The sequence below is a fragment of the Ammodytes marinus genome, assembly GCF_949987685.1.
Source record: "Ammodytes marinus genome assembly, chromosome: 21".
In the NCBI taxonomy this organism is placed as follows: domain Eukaryota; kingdom Metazoa; phylum Chordata; class Actinopteri; order Uranoscopiformes; family Ammodytidae; genus Ammodytes; species Ammodytes marinus.
The window spans coordinates 11,426,525-11,442,427 of record NC_137225.1 but is presented as its reverse complement, the minus strand read 5'-3'; the positions used below and the strand labels follow the sequence as shown (position 1 = coordinate 11,442,427).

General features: G+C 41.3%; 1 protein-coding gene across 1 annotated transcript in view; it reads right to left on the bottom strand.

Annotated features, from left to right (window-relative positions):
- The window catches only part of ofcc1 (orofacial cleft 1 candidate 1), a gene marked incomplete at both ends in the record, with an annotated part of 134,899 nt that overhangs the window by 115,691 nt on the left and 3,305 nt on the right, over positions 1–15,903 (bottom strand). The window lies entirely within an intron of this gene.

Below are 15,903 nucleotides of genomic sequence, written 5' to 3'. Positions count from 1 at the left end.
AATGGGACTTTTACCTTTAGGTTGTGTGTTTTCGTTTGCTTTTTTTCTTGCTTTCTTCAATCCGAACACAGCTGACTTTATTTTCAATTAATCCTACCCCGAACGGTTCTTGCCAACCAATTACTGCTTGTCACAGCACTGGAGAAAAGCTTAGCTTGTTTTGTCTACACATTGCCACTAGTAAATGCATTTCACTTTCCCCTCCCGAAGTCCAACCTGTCAACCAAGTCGCTGTTGTGTGCAATGCTTTACGTTAACGTCTAGCTTTGGATACGTGTCAATACAACTCAGCCTTTACATTTCCTCTCACTCTCTGCTCTCGTTTTCTGACTGCAAAACATTTGGTACTGCCAGAGGCAACAAATATGCCTTGACATCATTTCTTTTGAGGAGAAGCAATACAGAACAAGACTTTTTTCTAACTTTGGTAAAACAGTTATTCATTGCAGCAGCAGTGTAGCGTCAGTGTGAACAGTGAAAGCTATTCTACTACTGTGGGGTTGTCCTAAATATGATTAAGAGTGTCAGCTCATGTAGAATAGTGGAAAGGAAATACTGTGCTGGCTTTAAAGGAATAGTTCAACATTTTTAATGTGTTACCTTTTTGCCTCATTCTCCGGCTCAAGAAAAGGCGACAGAAACCGGTCCTGTAACTGTGCGAGCGTATTTTTGATATATAAATGGGCAAAGGTCGCTCATCCAGGTTAGCTTAGCTCAAACACTGGTAGTCAAAGGGAGCAGGTCAAAAGATACACTTTACAACATCACTAAACACTTGTGTGTGCTTGTTGGGACTTGTTTATTTACCGCGTTATGTTGCGCTCTATATTTTTCACATACCTTTGCCCATTTCTAAATCAAAAATGCACACATAGTATCAGGAACGGTTTCTGTCGCCTTTGTTTCAACTGGAGAGTGAGGCAAAATTGTATTTAAAAAAAAGAAAATAATGAACTATTCCTTTAAAAAACATTTTTTAAATAAATCCTGCACTAGTTAACACTAAAGACACATGTTATAAGAGTGTTCACTGACACAGAAAAAATTGTTTTACTGATTACTCACAAGGATGTAAGCCCATCTGGATTAATATAGGAAATAGTTTGTCCAGGTTGGACTTCCCTGAAATATAATCAACCCTGATCTCCCAGGTCACTAGCCAAACCACAAATCTGTCTAAATATCCAGGAGATTGTTTGAAATGTAAATGTCCTCAATGACCAACTCCGCTCAGCTTGCCTTCAATGGACATGCAACGTCGACCCTGAGGCCAGTAGCGAGCTCATTGGACTATTCATAGACTGTGTCCTCTGCCTCTTGCCTTTTAAGTTTTTTAAAGGGTATAATGTTCACTCTGTGAGTTTAACCTAGATCTCTTTTGAACTTTTAATGATCTATTTCCTACAGTTAATGATTCAACTCTAAGTTTACTACTGTGTGTGCACCGACATATTAACGCACAGGCGAAGCAAGGACACACATTCAGATGTGGAAGTTCACTGAGGTAGCACTGTATTCCTCTCTCTCTCCGTTGGCCTCATTCTTTAATCTTTAACTGGATATTGTATTTTTTTAGCATTTACATCAGCGTCATTTGATATAGTTTTCAAATTAACATTTATTTCATTTGAAGATTAACAACCACCACTGGATGCATCAGTGACAACAGTAGCAATTCCCACAAAAATACACTGTTAGCCATTGTCAGGAACATGATACGTCATGGGCACAAGTGTGAGATACAAACCTTGAGAGCAGATTCATTTGAATTAAATCAATACATATTTGTAATACAATCAATAGATATATACAGTTGTAAAGTAACTCCCTAAAATATTTGCTTGCTAGCTACCTGACTGAAGGAATTGCTACACTGACTTTGCCATTTCACCTGCTGCATTTAATAACAATACTTGATTGTATATAAGGATTTGTTGACTCTCCACCATTGGTCCCGGTTTTATTTTTCTTATTATTAAGTCTTTGACAAAACAAGAACACAAGAACAGGGCTCATACCAAATACGGAGGCCATCAACGTGCATGCTTTGCTGTCTTTACCAACAACACCTACTCATTTTATTCCACCCTTGTAGGAATTGTTACCGTGAACACACTTATCTGTGTTGGGTCGCTTTTAGATTAACTTTATTCAAACATCATTGTTTTATTGTATGCCAGCCCTTCTTGTTCTCTGCTTTGTTAATAGTATGCCTTTATATACACATAAACAGAGTGCAGGTATTGAGGGTTCACACACGACAACACTCGTAGTTGTTGAATTGTTTTCAGGTTGCAGTTCTTAAAGACAAATAATCCACAGACTTTGTTTGCAAAGTGTCTGTGGTGATATCAACACTGGTGGTCACTGTTTACTGTCACTTGCAAAGTACATACAAGGCAGGAGTCAACAGTGTTGCAGTTGAGGCATGGTGTCATTATAGCTCAGGACTACTAATTGTTTCATTTCAGACACCAGACTCCCTTTTGTGTCAGGAGTTGACGGTAATAATTAGCTGGGTTTGCATAGTAAATTGCCCTGTAAACAATGGCTGTGTTGATATAGTGTAACCCTTGCATACTGCATCAGAGTCTGTTTTCTGTCCGACATTTGAGGATTGTTTGAGTGGTGAGGATACGTTCAACAAAAGAAGAGCTTTTTAAAGGGAGGTCATGTTAGCGTCTGAAACTTTATGAGTTGTACTTGTTGGAAACATAAACAAGAGCAAGTATTAGAAATGAATCTCCCCAGATGACTTATCATATTTGTATCATGACTTGATGTGTACAGTATGGTCAATATCTTAAAATCCATTGTTTAGATTGAGTTCTTACAAAATCTGTTTCTCAGTTCAGGTCCCTCTGTCCTGAATCTCAATACAATGTTTGGTGCTCCTTCTGCAGCATTATAATTGCAAAGTTACTTAGTATGATGACTGATCTTAAGTTGAGCTTTACCTTACCTTCAATAGGTTGTGTTATCTTTATCCCTCTTTCTACACAAGACGAAAATAGCGGCCAAATTTAAACGCAAGTCAAAACTGAAGGAAAATAACAGAGACATTTTCACATGAGCGAGTGAGATGTGGGCCTGTGTGGAGGCAACTCTCAATATCTCCAGCACATGAAGTTATAAGGAAGACAGAAGCAAAGCATCCTCTGTTGTATAAAAGTCATACATCGCTCGCAGGCACCAAAACACAAAAGAAGTTGAGCCGTGAACGTATTATGAAACAAGATTGGAGAGTGGCAAATTGGTAATTAGGCTCTACATCGCAAATGAGCATTACAGTCTTGCTTATGACTTTCCTCTCGTGGTCCCCAAAGCCTCTTCTATTCATTTAGCTCCGAGGGGCCATCCATAAACAGGCTGAATAAGCTGTTAGCCTTAAAGACGAGTGAACATGAAGGGCTGGCTACATATGCTGAAGGTAACAGAGATAGCACAAACACTCAATACTCAAATTACAGTGAGCAGAGAGGGAAAAAGGGAAAAATACATTTGTTTTTTGCAGGTTTTACCAGAATCATGCATATTTATTGTTTAATTCCATAGAAAATGTGCTTAACAATTAAACACATGTTTAACCGTTCAAGTTTAAAAGTTATAACTCCTTACATGTTTTTATTTAATGTTATGTGATACTTCCTTCAATGGGCAACCAAATAAGGCGAAGGGTAAAAATGACATGAATTGTAGGATGCGGATTTCCATGTAGTTCCATTATAAAAGAGAAAAACTGTCTCCTGACCCTTCTTTGCATGTTCAACACACTCCCACCTGTGTTAAGTATTTCATACAAAAAACACTGTATACACTTTAATGAACCAGAAATATAAGTTATAGAATAAAATATCCAACAGCAGACAACAAAACTATTATGTTAATGATGTGTTGAATTATTTTGTACATGACAAGACAGTCATCTCCTATCTATTAGTAAGCTTCCCTGCATGTACAGGCTCCACACAATATGCTTGCCTGGCATCCTTGTCACATATCATGTTGTGTCTCCGGGCTTTAATGGAAATTGCTCTGAACTCTTGGAATTCTGTCTCCCTCCCTCGTGAGGTCAGTTTCCTGCTCCAGAATTCATTCAGCCCTCTGGTTGTCTTGCATAAGAAGAAGTACAGCCCATTACTACCAAATGAAAAGGAAGTAAGACAGAAACTTCCAAATTAATTTACAGTAGAACACACCTTACAGGTAACTGACTCGAGTTTGATGTAATTACTCCAGGAACCATAAATGGCTGTAATTGAGAAAAAGCCTACAGCATACAAGGATAACGAATGGCAAGATAATGGAGGCAGTGAAAGTCTTAGCTATTCAGATTGATGTTAGGGGGAGAATATCTGGCTTCTTTTAGATGGGCTATTCGCGCAAATACACCTTACCAACACTGGCAGCACTGCTGCCCTGTGCTTGCCCTCCCCTGAGCATGGTGCTTGTATTCAGATGAGCCAGCCATTAGCTCTAAGTGGTCTTTACCCCCAAATTTTGCCCATTTCACAAATTAGCCAATTTCCAACATTAGATGTTAGCCAGTGGCTAGGGTCAAAAGGTCAGCTGTGGTAAATATGAGGTGCAGTTAAGGGGATTAATAAGGGCTCGTTCGAAAGCACTTATGTGAAGCGTGAAGCACGTTTACTGACAAAGGAAGGAATGATGGGTTCTGGCTGTTCAGGATGAAACATTTCAACTTTAAAAATATTTCACTGTGACAGAGCTGTGCACTCCTCTGACCTCAGCTATGAATGGCACAGGTTTTAAAGCAGTCTCTCTCTCTCTGCTGTGGCCTACATTGTGTCCTAAATGGCCACTGCATGCTTTAATGCAATAGACAAAACAGCATTAAGCTTCCGCTCTGCGCCAGAGTGGGGAGAAAGGCTTGTCAGCCCTGCAAAATAGACTGGAAGTAGAGAGAGAAAGGAAAAGGGAGAGAGCACTCTCCCATCCCTGCCCTTCCACTCCATCGGGTATGCATCAGGGCAGACGGACATATGGGTGACGCTACATTCTTTAAAGAGAGTGAAGCGAATTCCTGACCCTCCCTTCCCACCCCCATCCCTTTCTCCCGCCCCGTCGCTCACAAATTGCACGTTCGAATGTCAGACCGCCTCTTTATCAAACAAGTCCATTGTCTGCCAATTCGTGGGGCACTGACGAGAAGAGGCTAGCAAACTGTGGAACCTCTCGTCTGTGAATGAGTGCGTGTGTGTGTATATGTGCAGGCTAGCTGTCATATTAGCAGTCAGTCTCTTTAACATGGCGGCACACAGTCAGACACAGCCAAAAAATCAATACAGCTTTGCATGGGCCTGACCCACATACAGTGAGGCCAGTGGCTGCCTTGTCAAGGCTGTTTCATTATTTTAAAAGTGTTTGTGTGAGCACATGCATTTGTGTGTGTGTGTGTGTGTGTGTGTGTGTGTGTGTGTGTGTGTGTGTGTGTGTGTGTGTGTGTGTGTGTGTGTGTGTGTGTGTGAGCGGGTGTATGTGAGTGTGTGTGTGTATGTGTGTGTGTGTAGATATTCGTATATCTGCTGACATGCTTGCCTGTGTGTTCATTTGTAAAGTTATGAGCAAGCATGAGAACAAGTGTACAAGTGTGTGCACACATACATTTGCGTGTTTACACATACATGGTTGTGTGTTTGTTGACTTGGCTTTTGTGAGACAATGCACATGCGCGCATCCACAGGAGTGTGTGCAAGTCTAAACGTTGGGCTCGAGTGGGTGTTGAGTTCACACAAGCCCTTCCTGCTGCCTGACTTCACTGTCACTGATTGCAAGCGACGCAGGGCTAATAAAAGAGCAAAGCTGACTGTCAGCAGCGATTAGGCTGGCTACACAGACAAGACAAAGAGAGGGCAGAGCACAGCGGCATTAGCTATGGTCATTAAACAACTTGAGTCGAGGAGATTTTCAGACTAACCTGGTTTATTAAAGGGGAGGAGGGCAGCCGTATGGAGCTCTCTGCTATGATTTTCCAACCACATTTTACACCATGATTGAAGGCTTTCAAGTTGAGCAGTAGAGATGAAGTCAGATTTTAATTGATGAGCTGGATTTTCACCTAGGTGGATATCACATGCAGTATACTCAGTGATATATGCAACATGTACTAGTGTGGGGAGGCTTTTACTTGTTAGAGTATTTGCTTGCCCAGGAGTTTGCAGGAAGGGAGGTGAGAATTTCTGAAAAAGACATTGATTTTCATAATTTCTCTATGCTTTTTCGCAAGGTTATCTTAATTGATGGTCCACCCACTAATTTATTTCAGCGATTGCAACTGAATCTCACAGTCTCCAACTACTTTAAGCTGTTCCAGTTGTCACATAGTTCATTCAGTTCTTCAGCTCTTTAGTTTTTTTTTTTTTTTGTAACAGGAAAAGGGAGTGATGTCTTTTTATTGTGCTGTAATGCAGGTGAGTCAGAGTGAGTTTTACACAGACGCACAGCTGCAGAGAATGTCTCTATTGTGAGTTTGTGTTTGAGTGTCTGATTTACACGATCCACCTTATCTCCATGTCTACTGATCTATCCTTTTTTATTACGTCATAATTGGGGGGGATAATCTCAGTGATAGGTGCAGTCATTCACATGCTCAAAAACTCACACCATTGCTCTGAAATACATAACACACACACACACACACACACACACACACACACACACACACACACACACACACACACACACACACACACACACACACACACACACACACACACACACACACACACACACACACACACACAGGCCTTTTACCATTTCACATACTGTACTATATATGCCCCAACCAACATACATATAGACACAATAACTTGTTGTTTCTTTTTTACTCAATAGCTTGTTCATGCAAATACAAAAATAAACACACACACACACACACACACACACACACACACACACACACACACACACACAATTGACTCCGTTCCAAGACTTCCAGTGGCTTGATGCCTTAGCATACCTGTAGATCTCCTGACACGCAGGTGGGGATTAGTAAGTCTCCTTTCTTTGCCTTTCAGCACTGTTAGCTCTCTGGTTGGCTGGTTCACCGGCTGACTGGCTGGCAGGAAGGTTACCTCGCCATCTCTGCCTTTTCCTACCCCCCTCCTCCCCCGACCCCATTTTAACATCACACATAGCAATGATAAATCATATCTGAGAGCAACCCATCTGCTTTTTTTAGGATTAAGGGGGTACAATTTATGTGTGCAAATGTGCTAGCAAGAAACTGACATGGTGAGTGTGTGTGTGTGTGTGTGTGTGTGTGTGTGTGTGTGTGTGTGTGTGTGTGTGTGTGTGTGTGTGTGTGTGTCTGTGTGTGTGTGTGTGTGTGTGTGTGTGTGTGTGTGTGTGTGTGTGTGTGTGTGTGTGTCTGTGTGTGTGTGTCTGTGTGTGTGTCTGTGTGTGTGTGTGTGTGTGTGTGTGTGTGTGTGTGTGTGTGTGTGTGTGTGTGTGTGTTGGTATTGCAGAGAAGGCAAGGCAAGGCAGCAGTCAACCAGTTAAGGAGGGCTCCTGGCACATCAGCACTTAGTGAGACATTTATGAGCAAAACTAGCAGCAACGTTTCATCTCCAGTGGCCCCTAGGATGATATGGAAGCTTAAATATGAATCTGTTGATGACAGCCTGGATTATATGAGAGAGATTAGACATGATGTACGAGAGAGAGAGAGAGAGAGAGAGAGAGAGAGAGAGAGAGAGAGAGAGAGAGAGAGAGAGAGAGAGGGAGAGAGAGACGCAGGCATAGTGAGTAAATAGCACAGATAGGGAAAGGAACCAAAAATACCAACAATACTTGGGTTAGATCCACAGAGAAACTGTAAAATATTCTTAAGTGGCAAAGTCGCTTTCTACCAAGGTTCAAAATGATGATCCTCTGATTGTGTAGGCTTGTGATATCAACTCCAGCCTTCAAGTCCCACAGTTCATAGCAGTCTTTAAACAATTTTATTTATGACCATGCCCAATGATCGCTTCTATAAAGAACCTGACAATAGATTCCCAGATTTGACTTCCTCTGTAGCGAGGTTCAGAAAATGCCAGCACGTAACGTTTGTGATCGACAGCTCACCTCAAAATATCGTAATTGTGATAAAGTAAAAGTAGCACTGTGCTATGTGCTGAGACCAATCAGAGGCCCTCTTTAAAAACAAACTGTATACTACATACTGCTCAGAACACCAGAGAGCAGTCAACACTCTTAAAGGGGCCGAAACATTTCTACAGTCAAACGCATAAAAAGAGACACAACAAATGTTTGTCTGCTGTAAAAGAAACCTTGTCTTGCTTGCTTTAGCGACCCAAAAGTATAGAGTGAATAGATGGATGGATGTATGGATGGATGGATGGATGGATGGATGGAGGGAGGGAGGGAGGGAGGGAGAGAGGGTAGGACAGACGGAGGTAATTAAAGGTAAGAGGTGACCTGAAAGCCCAGACAGGAGGCAGTAAAAAAAGAGGTTAGACGTGCATGTGGGAGTTCTTAAGAAAACGTGTTAGTGAGATGTAAACGGATATCCTTCTTTTTAAACTTTGCCTCAGAAATGATATCCAGGCTCCGATCATTTCGATGGTGTTCTCACAACTGACACAAACTGACACAAACTTTCTATAGTGTTTTGAGATACAATGCAACCTCTCAAATATACATGAAAGCCCCTAATATTGAGAGAAAGAATTTGAATAACTCAGATATGAAACCCCTGTACGATGTAGAAGACAGTAACAACATAGAAGATGTTAAAGATTCATGTGGCCCTGAGGTAATTTAACCCCGGAAAAAAAAATGAAAGCGCTGAACCATTTTTTCAAATTTAGATACTGCGATTCTGTCATTTATACATTCACATATGAATCGAAAATATCTTTTTCACCTTCATTATAAATGACTGTCACAGCAAAGAGAGTCCTGCATTAGAACATTTTGAAATCCTTTTGTTGCTCGCACAAAACTATAGGAAAAATAGTCAGTGGGGGTGGATTTATTTAGACACCACGCATGACAAGTTGAAGTTGGATCTTTCTTATTCTTCAAATTGTTTGGCATTATGGCTTCCCTTACATGTTTGTCACTTTTCTTTTTGTTACTCTATCTATTAATAGATCTATTTTGGCCTCTTACAATATGTACACATGTGTGCATGCACATGGAGGCATGCAGACACAGGTTATCACACAAGCAAAAGCCCATATAAAATGCACACAGGCCTGAGATGCAGGCACACTCACACACATACACTCACAGTCGTGTAAAAACAAAACACACGCTCACATGCAGCAGAATGAGTCAGAAGCGCAGACGCACTCACACCATCACACACACGCACACACACGCACACAAACCCAAAGCCTGTTTTTCCAGCTTGTGTTAGAAACGACTGCCAAGAAGCAGGGCTATCCCACAAGCCCTGTAGCCAAGAGACCCAGCCTGATAACCAGATTGAAACTTTCTGTGTGTGAGTGTTTGTTTGTGAATGTGTCTGTCGGTGAAAGCCAGGGGAAGAGAGGGAGATTTTATGTTGTTGTTGTCTATGTTCAGAATGTGAATCGAAGTGAGAATCCATGCACATGTTCAGGTATACACAGCTTATCTTGTTCTCCTTGATATAGCGTGTGTGTGTGCTTTCCACGTGTGGCTGTGCACTATGCATTTACATATCTGCGGTCAAATACAACAAGTTCTCTCGTGCTTGCTTTCACACGCATGTGGGGTTGGCATTTATGTAGTACAGGAGTGGGTTGCTCTGATCCCTGGATCCCTCCCACTAACCTGCCTTTGAAGGCCCAGTCTTATGGCTCCCCTTTCTCTCTGCAGGTCACAGTCCAAGAGGTTGGGGGTCCGACCCCCCCCTGTGGCCGGCCTCTCTGGGGGTCTCTTCTGAAAGCACCTGGGCGGCAGTGGCGAAGTCGGTAGGGAGATCGCCTCTGGAGTGCAGGGTCGGAGGTTCGATCCCCGTCTCCCCACCACATGTCGAAGTGTCCCTGAGCAAGACACTGAACCCCACATTGCTCCCGATGGTTCAGAGAGCGCCTTGCATGGCAGCTTCTACCATCGGTGTATGAGTGTGTGTGTGAATGGGTGAATGTGGTAAGATATGTAAAGCGCTTTGGGGCTGAGAAAATCGGCTAGAAAAGCGCTATATAAGTCAAGTCCATTTACCATTTACCTTAGGAAGTTCTTGCATTTCTTCTCAGTAGCAATCATTCTATAACCATCTGGGTCTGAATGCTTTTGCTGCTACAAATTGACCGTTTCACACATCTGATATCTGACACTTGTTGCAATTTAGTTTACTATGCAAGCTTTTGTACGTAGACTTTCATCAACTGCTTCAATTAAGTGTGGACAGAGGCAGAATTCATGAGATATGATGAGGTGGGAAAGCGATCGCTCATTGCTATTGGATCAAATCCCACTAAAAAAAGAAGAAAAAAAAGAAAGGTTGTTTGCCCCTGCCACAAATATGGACAAACAAAGGCGAGAAAAGCAGCTACAGGTGGATTCTGGCCGCAAACGGATGGATGAAGACTACACCTGGTCTCTTCATTTATTTATGTATTAATTTGACTCCCTATTAAGTTTTTGCCAGAGCAATAGCTTATTCCTCCTGGGCTCCGTAAAAAAGAATCTATGCAGGAATTTGAATGATTACTGCCGGAATTTCATGAATTTCGGATTTGCTTTTAGTAATTATTATCAAAATTATCTGTATTTGTAATTCTGTAAATGTATCCATGCATTGTGTGCTAAATATAATATAATAGCCTATGTATAACAAAATATATTCTAATTAATATTTTTGTTCACTCACACAGTTCAGTCCAGTAGATACCTTTATGACGTAATGTACAAACATATCTGATTCACTTAAGCTTCAAATAAGAGTGAGAGTTGGAGAGCAAATGCCTTACGTTGAGGAAACGTTTACTTAAACCATAACTGACATTACTGGTTCCTTTGAGTGACTAAGATTAACTGTTGTCAGCGCCTTTGTTCAGGCGCAGCCGTGAAATGCTGCAGTGAAGGCAGCCAACCGAAGGCCATTTTATTTCCCATTAAAAGACAAAATGCAACCATGGTATGTATTGGCAAACAAGTCCCCCACTGTGCACTCATTGCATTGGATTGCATGGAAAGAACAGAACGCTCCTGCTGCCAAAGCAATGCTAATTGACTTCACATGTACCAATCAACAGCTTTTGTTTTTACCTTTGCACTTTTTGTCACACCGATCAATAGTTGGACCATAATGCAGTTACACCATGCATGTACAGTTCCACAAACTTACCCACTGAATCAGTTCAAAACTTTTTGTTTGCACCCCTTCATCTCTCATCTTAGTTTTCATACCATAAAGCTTCTTCTGAAACCTAAGCTTGAAATTACATTTTTTTAATCAGAAAACCCAGCACTGGGCGAGAACTTGGTCAATACAACAAATACAAACAAGCAAATGCCCACACATGCATTCACAGATAATAAACACAAAAACACACATACTCTATCTCAGAGCTCAATAACATTACCAACACAGACACTTTTTTGAACTGCTCCCGCGCTCGACAAATCAATACAATTATCTTTTGTTCTCCAGAAAGTGTTTTTCTTTCCCAAATAAATGTATTTTTTATATGACTAAGCGCACGGTGGCAAACATGTTTCAATGACAACACAGTGTCAAAACTGGACCATAATGCTCGCACAATAATAGTATATGGCATGGTAATTGCAAAAAGATGCATTTTGAGGTTGTGGAAATCGGACCTGGCCCCGAGGTTTGACACTTGGCTGGGGGAACTGGTGGTCATCCTATATATAGAGAGGCTAAAATATGAGCTGTCCGGCAGCACGTTTGGTTTCTTTGCTGTGTGGGGCCCGGTGCTGCAGCACATCGGGGCCTGAAGTGTCTGACCCCCCTCAACACCACCTGCAGTGGACATGAGAGGTGTGCCCCAGTTTGTTTTTGTGTGTAGCTTATTTTCTTAATCATCTTGTCTTATTTGCTTATTTAATTTTTTGTGTATTTCTTGTCTGTCTGTGTGAGGGAGGAGGGGGGCTGTGGGGTGGGGGTTATATGTGTATTGTATGTGTCTACTTATTTTGTCTTTTTGTCTGTATAAAAAAAAATGAAAAACCCATTAAAATATAAGTTTAAAAGAAAAAAACACAGTGTCTGGGGAACGATGGGAAATTCTTGGTCCCGGCAAACAAATACATGCATCGCATCGTCTGCTCCCTCCCAAGATCAGATATTTGGGGCAAGGTGTTCTGCAGTTTTTACCTCGTGGGTCTCTCGGGGGAATCCCTGTTTGGTGCTTTCGTCTTCGGTTCCGAGATAAATGAAAAACCTTTTTGACTCCCCCCTCTCCGAGGAGAAAGTTGTGAGAGGGGAGGAACTGTGAGCTATAAGCTGAGGAGAATGCAGCAGAGAGAAAAAAAAGCAGACAAAACATTAATAAAACAATTTTCTTCTCATTATAATGCCGTTCGGGCTTTCTATTTTTATTTTATTTTTTTGCTTTGAGGAACCTCCATGTCACTTTCAGTCGGGAATGATTCCACGCAACAACCTTTGCCACTGTGGCATATTGTTGCATGTGTTTGTCATTACTCAATGTCACTTCTGTTATTTTTATCATATTCCATAAAGTCATATATTTGCCTGTTGAAATAATCATAATAGCAGTAGCACATTTTCGCCAATGTTTTTTCTGTCAAGTCAGATTCAGACTTTAAAGCACGGTTTTTATACATATTATTAACCATGCTCCTGTCAGTTTGCCAGGAATATTCCCCAAACAATTCTCCTTGGATACGATTACTGCAAAGGGCCTGATTTCTTCAACACTGACATCCGTTCTTTTTGTTTAACTCTCTAGCGGTCTTCTAGCGTCTGCAATAGTTGGCTCATCAACTGTCCAGTAGTCTGTCTGTTGCAATTAGTTTGACTGTGTTTTTGGCTGGGCAATGTGTCTACCATCCAGCAGCTATCTTTCAATCCTTCTTGTTATCATTCCTCTGCTTATCTTGCTGTCAATGCCACATCACTCCATCACTCTGCAACCAACACTTCATGTTGATTGAAAGAGAAAAAGATATAATTGAGGTTCGAGAGTGCTGACAAGGCTTTCGGTTAACCAGGAGAGGTGCCAGCTTGTGCCAGGTATAGTTGACGGATGCTGATATGATACCTTGGGGTTACTTTGACACTCATCACATTAAGAGGACACAATGATTGTGTTGAATTGTTCTGTTGTTGGAAGAAAGTCATAACTATCACTGCGGTTTGCACATGGTTAATATTTGTATTTGCACTTTGTGTATGTTTTTTAAAAAAAAGGCGTGTTAGTTTAACTTGTATTTGAACATTTGCCAAGTTTTGTTGGAGGAGAGTCAGCATAGTAGCAATTTTGGCTTTTTTCCAGTCTTTGTGTTTGCACTGATAAAGTCGATATGTAAGAATGATTGTTTGTGCTTTATCAGTAGTTTAGATGACAGGGATCAAGATCAGCTGATTACGTATTAGGAAATGCTGTCATCTAATGATGACATTAAACCTTGTCTTTTTGTACTTGTTTATCTTTAGGTAAGGTAAAGTCGTTATTTTTTTCTGCCTCTGGGTAACAGCTAAAAACAAGCTAAACAACCTGTGCAAAAACCTTGCATCAACAAGTTGGTAGATTGAATTTGACAATGTTGAGGACTGCCTTTCACTTAGTTTTGCTTTGATAAATTAGGCTGTCGACTGCTGGTGGTTAAACGATTTGGACACCATTGTATGCTGTCTGAAGTTGCCAAGAGTGTGGGTGAAGATCGGTCAGTTAAACATTGCCCACCGGATATCGGTTCTAGCAGGCTACTGAGAACTAATGGAATACTTACATATGTACATATAACTAAATGGTGAGTTTGTGATCAAAATAAGAATCATGTCTTTCTACAACCCTATTGTAAGTAACCTCAGTGTGAGAAGTGCAGAATCCAGTCAAACATTTTCTATAAAGAAATATGGGAGTTCTATGTTCCCACAGTCCCACAGCCCATATGTTCCCACATTTCCAGTAATCTAACTTATATAATAGAGAATAGTATGTCTGTGTTTGGGTGTGGGTGTGTGTCACTCCTATTCTAACCTCTCCCTGTGCCCTTACCCCTTCCCTTACCACCCAGCTGTGATGCCTGAACCTAATCGCCAATTTCAGGAACATAGGGCTGTGGGATCATCGGGCTGTGGGAACACATAGGGATGACCCCTAAAAATGCTACTCATATATTCACACCGTCATCAGCACTGTTTTTTTTTTAAATATCTGCATTGAGTAACAAATATACTTCTTTTCATACTCGCTGCAAAGGGTAGGGAAAAAATAACGAAGGTGTGGCATTATTAACCGGCTTGTTGTCACCTGCCAGAATCCCAGATGGATAGCGCTAGCTGGGCCATGTATAATACCTGGGTATGTTTATATTGTGTTCCCTAGCACTGGGGGTTGAATCAATTAAAATACTGACAGTTGACCTCAAATCAAGGTGCCGCGCAATCTTCCCACGGTGTTGGTTGACATACAAACACACAGATGCAACCACACACACACACACACGGAAAATTGTTTCAACAATAATTTATAGTTTCTCCCATTCCTCTCTCTCTCTCTCTCTCTCTCTCTCTCTCTCTCTCTCTCTCTCTCTCTCTCTCTTTCTTTATTTCCAAAGTTATGGGTCACATTCTTCTGCTAGTCATTAGTGTATCAGACTCCCATTCTTTCTGCAGCATTGGGTCCGCTATGATTCATATTTGTCTTTACTATTCGGATAAATAATTCATGTTTGGCAGTCTGGAGTGCATGAGTGCGGCCTTGCACCCACTTGTGGTGCAGTGTTCCTGGGCCACACAGTAAGAGAATTCTAAAAACAAATCCACAGCGCTGAGTCAGAATGTATTTCTCTGCATTTGGTAGCTGCATATGAAGTTATCTCATGATGAACAATAATGCTGAAAATACTGTTGACTTTGTCTCATGATAATCTGTACTGCAGTGTCATTTAAACACGACTACGTTATACCTGTTTAGGTGTGGTTTTGTTTGCATTTTGAGTTGTGTGACTGCACAGAAAGCTGGTGCAGACACGTTTAGTCAACTACTAAATATGTTGCAATCAATTATTTATCTCCATAAATTGCATTTGCTACACTGCTGCTGCTATATGTGCACTCACCCAGTAGGAGAAATGATCCAAAATCATGCTGATTGCTGATGGCGGATGAAGGCCATTCATTTTCTGCATTGCTTCATGACTGGGAAGAGAGAGAGAGGGTTCGAGCAAAAACTACCTCCGTCATCTTCTTCAAAGCGTCCCTATAACCACATGTTGAGAGGAATCATTTAAACTTGCTCAAGTGGAAGGTGTACGTTCAACTTAAGGCAGGGCAAAAAACAGCATTAAAAAAGGCTCAATGTTCCCCCAGTAATCCAATCGCATCACACCAGTCCCTAAATCTTTGTCAAGGAAATGCAATTGTTATAATGCGTTTATTGAAACTTGGGCAAGGTTTTATTTAATCATGCGGCGCTCTAACAGCACTGGCGGTAGATGAGAAAAACACACAATCTTTCATCACACCATCATCCTTGGGAAATCCAATTTGTTGCTGTTCCTTTCGGCCCGGTTGCGCGCCACACGTGTGATTGCTAAAGCTAAGAACATGGAGTAAACCTCTGTGCTAATGTGTGTTGCATGTGTGTTTTTTAACTCGTTTTTATGTTGTATTGTGTGTCATAGCGGTTTCATATTTGGGCGGATTATCAGAGTAATTCAGTGTGTCTGGATGGTAAAGTGTCTCCGCCGAAGAAATGTATGCACACCTTGAAACCTTAAAACCTTGAT